Source organism: Ictidomys tridecemlineatus, chromosome 12 (assembly GCF_052094955.1).
Source record: "Ictidomys tridecemlineatus isolate mIctTri1 chromosome 12, mIctTri1.hap1, whole genome shotgun sequence".
Lineage (NCBI taxonomy): Eukaryota > Metazoa > Chordata > Mammalia > Rodentia > Sciuridae > Ictidomys > Ictidomys tridecemlineatus.
Genome location: NC_135488.1, coordinates 109,757,023 through 109,769,827, shown reverse-complemented (window position 1 = coordinate 109,769,827; position 12,805 = coordinate 109,757,023).

Genomic DNA, 12,805 nt, shown 5'->3' with positions numbered 1-12,805 from the left:
CTCAAAGGAGAGAGACCACTGCAGATTTCGACACGACACGGGGAGGAGATGGAAGCCTGAAACTTCTGCTGGCTCATGAGAAAGCTAACGTCTGGCCATTCCCTTTGTAAAATATGGTTTAGAGACCAGACAGCAGGAGGGGAAATAATCCAGATAAAACAATTAGGGGATTCCAAATGAGTGGCTTTTCTGATATTGACAACCACCTCTATGATGACATGGTGCTCTGTCATTTATGTCACAGGGGCTCTGGCTGCAATCCTGCCAGGCAGGAGGGACCCACTATCAACATTTACGTCTGAGGTTTTGAAACTGAGCTTCGAAGACGCTTACGTGTGGCCATGAGGCCAGGAGTTGGGAGGGAAGTGAAGGAAAGGGGTCTTTGACTGAGCCCCAAGGTTCTGGGCCAGCAGATGGACCATAAGAAAGGAGCACACTGACCTCCTGGCATCTGCCCTGGTGTCTTGCATAGAGCTAAGGTCCCTTCCTTGGTTTCAATGAATTGTTGCTCTGTGTCATCTGGCTTAAGGACTGGGCTCCTTTTCCTCCAAAGTCTGACATAGTCTTTACAATTCCCTGAGCACCTTGCTGCATCCACCAGCATATATGGGTTTCTATTCCAACTCAGGCGTATCCAGTCCCCTTGAGTGGGCCACAGGAGCTGGCCCTGGCAGGGAACCGTAGTCAGGGGCTCCTCGTGTAGCAGAATGGAAATTCATGTGCGAGGAGTCCACAGTGCGAAGCTCTTTCATTCATCCTGTGGTTTCGGAGATGAACGGAAAGCCTAAGGCTGACTTTGTGTTTCCAGGGAGCAGAATGCAGAAAAGGGAGACGAGAAACCCCACCTTTCTGTGGCAGCCTTGACGCTGGCTGGCATGGGATGATGGTGCCTGGAGAGGATCAAGCTGGCCAGCCCCTCGGGCTCGGCAGAAATCAGGTGAGCTGCTCCAGGTTGGAACAGGTGATGTTTTCCCCTCCCACAGCATCCAGGGGGCTCCTGCAGGTCTGGTTCTCCTTGGCTCAGATCAGCAACATGGGGGCCACTGGAAGCCCTCACCAGGCTCTCCCTGGAGTCCTCCAACAGGAGACTGTCACTCTTGTGTGGTACCATTGAGGGTTAGGAGTCTAGTCAGCTAAAGAAGAAAGCTGGCCAGCAAAGTGTCTGCTCCCATCTCCCCAGCAGTTCCCCTCCCCATAGCCTGGGTGGTATGATGAAGTGTCTGCTCCCATCTCCCCAGCAGTTCCCCTCCCCATAGCCTGGGTGGTATGACCTAAGTACCAAGTGGAGGATCTGGGGATCCTGCAGAAAGGGTGGCTCATGTCAGAGTCCCACCTTCGGGAGGGGTGGGAACCTTGCCTAACTAGGCCGGCCTCTGGAAGAGCACCAGTCCCCTGGCCTGCAAGGGGGGCTCTTAGGAGAACCCTGGAGCCAGGGGCTTCCCTCAGCCCTCCATAGGAGGGCCACTTGTCCTTGCTCTCCTGAACTTCGCATTCCTTCACAGTGAGACTCGCTGCACCTTCCTCCCCACCCTCAAAGGGGAGAGACGACTGCAGATTTCCACTGGGGGAGGAGACTGAAACTTCTGCTGGTTGCAGGAGAAAGCACAGGGGTATTGTGTCTGTGTGATTTGATTTATCTAAATGTGTGGCTTATCTAAACTGTGATTGAAACTCCTAAAGGCCTCCTCTGGACATTCCCCTAGGGGTCTGTTAGTCAGCTTTTCCTTACTGTGACCAAAATACAAAAAAACAGCTTTGAGGAGGAACAGTTTATTTGGGGCTCATGGTTTCCGAGGCTCAGTCCATGGTCAGCAGACTGCATTGCTCTGGGTCCAAGATGAGGCAGAAGGGCCAGGTGGAGGGAAGCTGCTCAGCTAATGGCAGCAAGGGGGGCGGGGAGAGAGAGATAGATGGATCGGTAGACAGATAAAAGCCAGGGACCTCCTTCCAGCCATTCTCCCTGGCCTACAGTTACCACCCAGTAATCCATTCATTCAAATTATGAATCCATCTAATGGATGAATCCACTGACGAGGTTGTGGCCCTCATAATGTTATCATTCCACCTCTGAACATTCCTGCAACAACATATGAGCTTTTAGAGGGACTCCTCATATCCACACCAAGGGGATCCAGAAAGAGGCTAGGCTAGTGGTGTTCAAGATCTTCCATTCTTACACCAACCAGTGGGCTCCACTCTTATCCCTTGTAGAAAAATGGGCTTAGTGAAAATGTTATTTAATTATTTTTTAATAAAGGATTTTGTCTCTGAAACCAAGTTTGAAAACTATAGGTTTGTTTCCTCTGTTTTTCATAGAATACTGCTTCTGATGCTGTTTATGTACAAAATGAAGATCTTTCAGCCTCTCCTGACCCACAGTGGTACCAGACAAGTGACAGCCCCCTTTGCAAGGACCCCAGAGGGAGTCTGGAAAAGGCTTCCAGTGGCCCTCCCATTGCTAATATGAGTCAAGGAGAGCCAGACCTGCAGAAGCCCCCCAGGTGCTGTTGGAGGGAAGCAAGGTGGGTGTGTTTCCTAACCGGAGGGAATGAATGAAATATTTAGAGCAATTCAATGGGAGAATCCTCAACCATTCATGACACAGATATTTATTGAATACCTCCTTTGCATCAGATATAATTCTGCATTGTGGGGAAAAAAAATCTAATAAACGCAACAATACCCTTGAGGGGACTGAGTTGATTTTGGTGGCACAAGAGAATGACAGGCAGTTGAGACAAGTGGTCAGAGTGTAGCTTCAGAGTCAGCGCTGGGTTTCTCTCCTCCATTAACTGAATTCCAGTCAGCTCTAGCCACAGCCACAGTTCTCTTTGGGTTATCTCTTCTCTACAGGCTTCTTTTTAGTACTGCCATGGTTGGTATTGGTTTGTCCCCTCCAAAATACATCATGTTAGTCAGCATCCTGGCACTACATCAAAATACCTGCAATAATTAACTTATAAAGAGAAAAGGTTATAAATCAAGGAGTGGGATAGCTGGGTTACATGGTGGTTCCACTCCCAGTTTTCTGAGGAATCTCCATACAGCTTTCCATAGTGTTTGCACCAATTTGCAGTAGGAATGTGCCTTTTTCACCACATCCTCGCCAACACTTATTGTTGCCTCTATTGAGATATATATATATATTTTTCAATGGAATATTACTCAGCTTTAAAGAAAAGTGAAATTATGGCATTTGCCAGTAAATGGTTGGAGTTGGAGAGTATCATGCTAAGTGAAATAAGCCAATCCCACAAAACCAAAGGCTGAATGTTTTCTCTAATATGTGGATGTTAATTCACAATAAGGCAGGGGCACTAGAGAAGAATAGTGTTACCTTAGATCAGGTAGAGGGAAGTGATGGGAGGGGAGGGGAGGGGAGGGGATGTGGGGATAGGAAAGATGGTAGAATGAAACAGACATTATTACTGTATGTCTATATGTGACTGCATGACCAATGTGATTCTGCAACATGTGCACTCAGAAAAATGAAATTATATCCCATCTATGTGTGATTTATCAAAGTGCATAAGTGCATTCTATTGTCATGTGTAACTAATTAAAACAATTTTTTTTTTAAGTGAAAAGGTTCCTCTAGGCTCACAGTTTTAGAGGTTCTAGTTCATGATGAGGCAGACCCATTGTTTTTAGTAGCCTGGGCCTGCAGGAGAGCAGAATGTCTACCTCATGGCCGGGAGGCAAAAGCAGATAAAGGGTCCAAGGTCCTACCAGCCCTTTGAGGTTCTACCCTGATGACCTGAGGACCTCCCACCAGGCCTCTTATCCTATAGCTTCTAGGATGTCCCAGTAGTGATACTCTGGAGATCAAGCCTTACACATGCGTTTTGGGGTGACATTCAACATCTAAACTCATGTTGAAATGTAGACCCCAGTGTGAGATATTAGAGGTTACATCAGGCCAGGTGTGGTGAGGCACTCCTGTAATTCCCGTGACTCTGAAGGCCAGGCAGGAGGATCACAAGTTCAAGGCCAGCCTCAGCAATTCAGTGAAGCCTTAAGCAACTTAGTGAGATCCTCTCTCAAAATTAAAAAATAAAAAGGACTGAGGATGTAATTCAGTGGTTAAGTATCACTGTGTTCAATCACAGTTACCAAAATAAATAAAACTAATCAATCAACTGATCAATTAATTATTAAAATGATTTTTAAAAATAGGCAAGTTCAGATAACTTAAAGAAGTTATTAATGCTCAGGCCTCCTGAATGAATTAATCCATTTATACTATTAATGGATTAGTGAATTTGTGGGTTAATGGATTAGTGGAATAATGATTTAACTCAATAGATGGTCTGCTTTAAAAACCAGTTATGCTAGGTCTCTCGGGCACTCTTTGTCTCTCACCGTGTGATAGCCTGCACTGCCTTAGAAGTCTTTCAGCAAGAAGACCATTAATAATTATGTCTGCTTGACCTTGGAAAAGGACTTTGAGAGTAAATAAACCTCTTTACTTTATGGAGTGCCTAACCTCAAGTATTTTGTAGCAAAACAAAACAGACAAGTACTTCAGCTTGTAAGGCTTCTTTTGGGACAGTCGTACACTTAGTCTTTTTCTCAAACCATTTTGTCAATTGGGGGGCCATCACAATCCATTTAAACGTTTTAACAAAGTGTTTAACAGTTGTATTCTTGATTTGGTTTTTACATTCTTGCTGATTTTCCCCCTTTTTGAGGGGCTGCTCTATTAATCCAGAGGCTGTGATGTCTAAAGAGAGCAAAATTCAAGGCTTTGTTATATTAAGCCTCTGAGATTGTGGGGTTATTTGTTACAACAGCGTAATCTCACCCATTCTGACTAATACAATCCTATCCAACCTTATCCCCTGGGCAAACTCCTGCTTCTCATTTCATAGCTTAAATGCTTCCCAGTCTGTGAAGCCAAGATCCGTTCCCCAGACAGAGATGGAGCGTCTTTCCTCTGTGCAATCTTTCAGGATAGCACATATACATGTCATCGGACTTTTCTGTGTGATTTGTGTCTTGAGAGCAGAAATTATAGTCATACACAGTCATATCAAGTGTTTGTTGATGGACTGAATGGGTGCAAGTACAGAATTTAGGAATTACTTCCTTAAGTCTATTATACAGTGCTCAATTCTGAGCTGCAAAGAACCAGTCTGTCACTATATGACTCAGTTGTCTGTCTGACAATGCAGGTGAGACATGAGAGTTTGAAATCAAGGGGTTACAAGAGAGGGTCTGTAGGTTTCTTTAGACCCTAGTAGTCATGCTCTGGGAGCATGGCCAACCAGAAAGAAACCTTCCTGAGCAAGCGCCAGGGAAATAGCACAATCCTCCACAGCGAAACAATTTGTTAGCATTTACAAGTTCACATTTTTCTCTATTTTAACTTCTAATTGGTTTCCTCTTTTGTGCTAAGAATGCCATCTGTCCCTTTGACAGGTTTTTGGATTTTATGCCACTTACCAGGAAATATGACCACTGCAGGCATTGTAAGAGAATTCAGGAAGTGTCCATTCCAAACAGCCCTGTTTTAGCAACTTTCCACTGAATCCCACACTGCTCACATATTAAAGTTTGACCATTTTTTAAGCTTTTGCCACAAAGAGTAAGTAAGGCTCTTCACCTCCCGGGTTTCTTGGATTTTATCACATTTACATAAGGGAACAAACGTGGTTTCATTTTGATTCTGGGTGTTTCATGTTGCAATAGAAGGATGCTATGGTCCCTATTTGTAGATGAGAAAACCAGAGCTAATGAAAGTGGCCTTGCCTAAGAACACAGAGAAGTGATAGAGCCAGGTCACTGGACTTCATTTTAAACCCCCTCTTCTACACCTGCCTCTTGCAGGATGAAAGGAAGGCAGCGACTCATTCCCTCTTTGAACCTCAGGAAACTGAGATTAATGATGTTGAATGACCATTCTAAGATTCTCCATCAAATAAGATACAGTTCTGGGCTTGAAGAACTCGGGTCCCGTCCCCCGTAATTGCCCTGCGCTTTATGATCACTGTCTTTTTACTTACTATTGCTTCTTCCAAGGCTGAGGTTACTTGGGTCAAGTAACAAGCTAAGAAGAGGGAGGGGAGCAGCACAAAAGCCGTTCTGGTTGGAGAAAGAATGAGTATATAAAAACTCAAGGCTCCACCTGGGATCCAAAGGCTGAGGCTGTTGGTGTATGATTCAATTGTGGAGCCCAGAGGAGGGCAGGGAGGAGAAGGGAGGGAGGGAGGGAGGGAGGGAGGGAAGCAAATCTTGCTTAGCATCCAGGAAGAGGCAGGTGCTTTGCAGATGTTATCTCCTTCACTCCATACAAGATAGTAATTTAAAGGTGAAGAAATCAGGGCTGGGAGTGTAGCTCAGTGGTAGAGTGCTTGCCCAGCTTGTGGGAAGACCTGGGCTCCGTCCAGCACCAGAAATAAATTAATAAAGGTGAAGAAATGGAAACTCGCTGTGGCTCTCTGGATTGTCCAAGACCCCAGGGCTCGCTGGGCCGTCTGGCTTTAGAGCTCTCTGAAGCCATCATCAAGGAAGATCAAAGGTGACAAGAGGAAAGTACCTGTGTTCAGGACCTGCTATTCTGTTAGGAGAGAGCCCCACAGCACATGACCTTAGTAAAGAGCGCCCAGTAGGTTGCCCTAGCTAGAAGCAGGCAGCAAAAGATGAAGATTGGGCAGAACCGGGCAGGGGGTAGGGGCAATGAGGCCCCGGGGACTGGAGGTCTGCATTCCTTCTAGGAGTCTCTACCTGAGCTTTGAGGAAAGAATTTAAATAAGCGGAGAAAAAGGAAAAGACTTACTAGGCTAGAAGCTACAGTTTCTGGAAGTGAACAGATGGAATCACTGATATTTATCAGACATCATTATCTAAACATGAGGAAACTGAAAAAGCCCGGGGCAGATTCTAACAATTCCACTCAAAGTACCCTGATGGGCCAGGGTTGTCCACGAGGCTACCAGGAGAGTCTCCAGCATAGAAGGAAAGTTAGCAAGAATCAAAGAGTGCCAGTCACGGTGGTGCTCACTTGTAATGCTAGCCACTCCACTCGGGAGGCTGAAGACAGGAGGACCATAAGTTCAAGGACAGCCTGAGCAACTTAGAAAGATACTATTTCAAAATATAAAATAATTAGGGCTGGGCATGTAGCTCAGTGGTAGAGCAATGGTAGGGTGGAGGAGTGAAATCAGTCATCCTGCAGGGTATAGTGGCACACGCTTGTAATCCCAGCAGCTCAGGAGGCAGAGGCAGGAGGATTACAAATTCAACCTCAGCAATTTAGTGAGGACCTAAGCAACTTAGTGAGACCCTGTCTCCAAAGAAAGTGGGCTGGGGACATGACTCAGTGGACCCAGGTTGTTCAATCCTGGGTTCAATCTGCAGAAAAAGAAAGAAAGAAAAGAAAAAGAAAAAGAAAGAATCATCCATCTCATCTACTGTGTGAAAACTGCCACAGAGGTCTGGACATACCGGATTGTGCCTAGGCGACTGTAAAGTACTCCCAGAAAGAAAGAGTAGCTGGGTTGGAGAGGGACCTGCTCATTCTATAGGGCAGTGTCAAATGGATCCAAAGGTCAGATCTGAGTCAGAATACCTTGTACCTTACAAGCTCCTGCTGAGACCGGGTCCCCCGCAGCAAACCCTTCTGGCACTGGCCAAAGGGGAAGCCTGTCACCTCCTCACCTCCATGGAGCCTGGCCCCAAGCTGCCGCCTGCCTCCAGGGACATCTTTCCCATCTTGTCTTTTAGCTTAAGGAAAATAAGGGAAACGGGAATTCCAACTCTACCACGGCTTTGCCATCCGTCCACACGCTCTTTACAGCGCACACCTCACTGCTCACCCCCCGCCCCCCGCAATCTTAGTCCTCTCCCAGAACCCCTAATTCTCTCAGCTTGAGAGAAGGCTTCCCAATGTGTGTGCAGGGCTCTTGGGAGGCAAATTCAGTCCTGGGGAGCAGCACAGGGTCTGCTGGACTCTCCCATTTTCCAAATCATCAATAAAATTACTGGCATTAAATAAGAATGATTTTTTTAAAAAAGCATAATGTAGATGGAATGAGGTCTGAAAGTTGGATGAATCGGTCTATGAAGCAAATTGATATCAGATCAATCAAAACCAAAAACCAACAAAAGGAAGATCATAATTTTATTAAGCACATGGGGAAAATCACAAGAGACAACTCTTAAGATTTGACTGGCATGTGTGAGACCCTGGGTTCCTTCGCCAGCACCTCAAAAACCTTAGAGGCTTTACCACTCTCTCCACAGGGGGCAGAGGAATAGGGTGCAGGCAAATTGGGGGAGAGGCTATGGTTTGGAGGACATGATGAATGGACCTGAAGAACAAGTGGCGACCCGTGGCAAGTTCCTCTGGACGTGTTGTGACCCGCCACACACTTCTTTCCTGGGACACGGGTCCAGCTGCCTTGCGGTTCCATTCCTGGAAAGGACACTCAGGACAACTGGATTCTTTCTGGAGAATCCATCTCAAGGCAGATGAAAGGACTTCAGAGAAAAGCCCTCCCTGCTTTGGGGGGGTGAGAGGAAGGCAGGAGAAGATCAAAGAGGTCTTAGCTCTCCTGTAGTACACAGCACTCGGCATGTCAAAGTGCCACTGTTTGGGGTGTCATTTTCTGAGCCCCAGTAATAACCGTGCTATTACCCATAAAACTCTTCACCCCCAAAACCCTCTCAATATGGGGTCTCAAACTTTCTCCAGCCTCACCTGCCAAAAAATATGTGCCTTCCCTTGGCACATCCAACATGACATCCAACATGACAATCAAGCTTTGGTGGCTTGATTGCAATCCCGACTGGACCAGGACTCATTCTGCCCTGCTGTGGTCTCCCCAAAGCCTCTCACCCGACTGGCTCAGTCTGTTGGTGGAAAGAATGCCAGCCTGGACAAAAGGAGAAATTTGGAGGTGATTTTAGGTTTCATGAAAGTGTCCTTTAATTTCCCTAAAGGACTAATTTTATAAGGAATGGCATTTTAAAAAAGAACAAAGACAAAAAGTTAAATTCACTCATAATCCCACCACTCAGAAAACAGTTTCATCAGGAGGAAAGTTTCTCTCCCTCTATCAATCAGTCTGATTTCTAGTTTTCAGTATAAAGCACGGGAAGCAACTTGCTTCACATTCTTCCTAGTTTGCGCTTGGGTTTAGGTAGGTATATCTAGAGACACACACATCCCAAATGCAAGCCCCTCCATCCATCCTTTGCTTCTTTTCGTTCCTACTTAGAGACACTTTCTAAGCCAGTACCTCTGTATCTTTTATTTTTTTTGTGGCTGCTCATTATCCCACTGCTGAGTGCACATGCTCCTTGACTTTATGATAGGGTTGGATCCCAACAACCCATAGTAAAGCGAAATATCCTAAGTTGAAAATAGCTTTTTTAAAAATATTTTTAGTTGTAGATGGATATGATACCTTTGTTTACTTAGTTTTATGTGGTTCTGGGGATTGAGCCCAGGGCCTCACACATACGAGGCAAGTGCTCTACCACGGAGCCTCAGCTCCAGCCCCTGAAAATAGCTTTAAAACACCTAATCTTGGTTGGGGGTGCAGCTCAGGGGTACAGTGTATGCTTAGCACGCATGAGACCTTAGATTCAATCCCTGCACCAAAAAGTTTAAAAATACATGTAACCTACCAAACATCGTAGTGTAGCAACACAATACCCTGAAGTGTGTCTGCTGTTGGTCCTCACAATTGTGTGGCTGATGAGGAACTGCAGCTCACTACCACTGCTCAGTATTAGGAAAGAGTATTGTACTGCATTTAGCAAGCCCGAGACAAGATGGAAATTCAAATTTCAAAGTATAATTTTATTGAGTGGGTATCACTTTCACACCATGTGAGTCAGGGACCGTCTATATATACTATTTTATTGACAGTTTTTTTTTTTTTTTAATATCCCTGGCCCTTGTTATTTTATTTTGGGACAGTGTTCTGCTAAATTGCCCAAGCTGGTCTCAAACTTGCCACTCTCCCACCTCAGCCTCCTGAGTTGCTGGAATTACAGGCTTCAGCCACCACATCTCGATATTAACTGGTATTCAGATCACTTACAATGTTTTGTTATTGTGAACACTGCAGTAATACATATTCTTGTTTACGTATTTTAATGTTTTTGCTTTATTATTTCTTGTCAGAGGGATTCTGTTGTGTGGAATTATTTTTACTCTTGGGGTTCAAGAAAAAAAAGAATATATGAGAGGGCCCCCACCCTTAACCCCTTTACCATACTTAAGGCCAATCAGCCAGACCCAAATCACTAAAATCCTTGAGATTTAATTTGCATTGCCCTGACTACTGGTAAAGCTGAGCATCTTTTCATATTTTGTTGACAACTTGCATCTCCTGTTAGATGAATTATCTATTCATATCTGGGGCCCCGATTTCTCTCTCTCTCTCTCTCTCTCTCTCTCTCTCTCTCTCTCTCTCTTCAATTTGTAGGAGCCCTCTGTACACAGGGAACATAATCTTTTCCTCTGAAGTACTTCGGGAAATGCCACCCAAAATATGCCTCTTTGGTGCGCTAATGACACAAGGCTGAGGGCACTCACTCAGTAGTAGGTGCCGGTAGCGGAAAGCTCTGAGCTGCCCTTGTCTGCCTGAAGACTGATCCCCAGAAGGAACTCAATTGTCCTTAATCTCCACCCCAAGAATCTCAAGGCCTGGGAAGAAGAACTCCTTAACACTGTGCCCAGGTGGACTCTTACCTATTCTTTGGGAGACTGCTTCCAGACAGCTTGTAGCAAAACACCCTTATCCATCAGACACTTCCCACCCCTCCCATAAGCCCCCAGAACCTAAGCCACTGTTCCTCTGTGTAAACTTCAATCATCCCATCCTTCTTACAGTTTCAGTATTTTATTGGGACTCCCTTACATACATATGTAATTAAATATGGTTTTTACTCGTTAATCTGTTTTCTTCTTGTGCTTTTATAGTCTTACTTTTTCCAATTAAATCTTAAATCCAGCCATATACATTACATTACACACACACACACACACACACGCACACACACACGCACACGCACATTACATTTGGGTAAGGAAGGCAGCCAATTTTTCTTCTTTTTTCAAATGAAGATTCAATTGGTCACAGGAACTTAAAAAAAAAACATTTAATAAGCAAAATTTACACATCTGTATGTGGTGAGGGTTGGCACCCAATATGAAGTTCCTAGGAGAAACCATGGTCTCTGAGGCTGCATGAGGTTGTTGGTCTCCTAGCTAGTCATGGATTGGGCGCTTCTGAATTTGTTTATGTGTGTTGTTGCTATTTTTTTTTAAATTTGTTGTTTCTTTTAGTAAAGAAGGGATTTGTAGGCTAAAACATTCTTCTCTCCCCCAAATCTCCTTCTTTGTAAACCAAACCCAGACTCTAATTTTGTTTTCTCAGATGCTCATTACGTTGAGGGTTAGATGTGTCTTAGATGTGACTCCCATCCTAGTCCATGGTGAGACCCTGAGACTTTTTAAGTCATCTCTGTTCTAAGTCCACTTTGGGGCTCAGGACATGAACAAAACCTTGGCTTTGAAGTCATTGAAAGATCTGTTTGGTTTGTGTCCACACAGCCGGAGAGTGTTTCAACATTTGGAAGAGGAATTTTCAGGCTTCTCCTCAAGTATACCCAGAGCGGGCATTAGGCAAGTTTTCTCTATGTACAGTCTTTTATCTTTCTACTTGCAAAGGAAGGTACCAATAAATATTTGTTGCATTTTATCATTCTGTTAACCTTCAGATTCAGACATGTCAGTAATTGCTGGCTTGCATTAAAAGCAAATTAGAGGTTGAGGTCCAGGATGGATAAAGGATTTGCTCAGAGGCATGTAGGTCTCCTTATCCTCTCTTTTCCTGCTACACTTGTGCTACCACAGAGGGTGCGTTACCGATGTGCTGGAGTGTGGCAAGAGGGGATTTTTACATGCACCAGCCAGGCCCAGGTTGGCCTATTTTCACCATTTTGGTAGGAAGGTGGGACAGGTAGCTTCCAGTATACCTTCTGAGGCTGTTTTGAGAGTCTGAAAGAGATTCTGTTGTCACATTTGTTACCATCCCCTTCTGTCTTTAATAAACACAAACTGCCTTGGAAGATCTGGGTGTCTTAGAAGGTCTCATTCGGTGCTCTGGGCCTTAACAATATCCTAGAGCACCTACTGTATACAATGCCTTACTGTGCCCCGAGGATTCTTCGGCCCCAGGAACTCACAGGTTAAGGAGGCCAACTGCACCTGTCTCCCAGGAAGGAGGACATTAAACAAATATTTCAGTTAAACACAAACTACCCATGGAAGGTCAGGGCTGCTTTGCTTTCTTCCTTTGGAAAAGCCAGGACGAAGGGAGGGAGAGAATGCAGCAGGAGGGCTTGGCTTGGAAGAGTGATGTGTTTTACATATGTGAGGGAAATAATGAGAAAGGTGCGGTGGAAGCCCGGCTCATCTTCCTTCCTGAACTACTTCTTGGAGCCCTTGGAATCTGCCTCTCTTCCCGAATTAAGGAGGCACCCAGGGTCAGCTGGAATGCCTTCACAAATGCTAATACTAAGCATTTTATGGGTTGCTCCCAGACCCTCTGCATTCATACCCTCAACTAGCTGAAGGTTGAGGCGAAGGGGGTGGGGTGGCATTTCCAGTTGTCGGGCAAATGGGGAATGGGGAAGCCTGCCCATCCCAATCTTCGAGGCCAGGTTCCCCTCCCCCAAACAAGCCTCAGGAATGTTTTTGAAGACAAAATTCCACTCGCTGTGTATTTGGTTGTGAAAGGGGCTGCTGGAGACCGGTTCGTTCCTGGGGAGTTTGGGAGCTGGGACA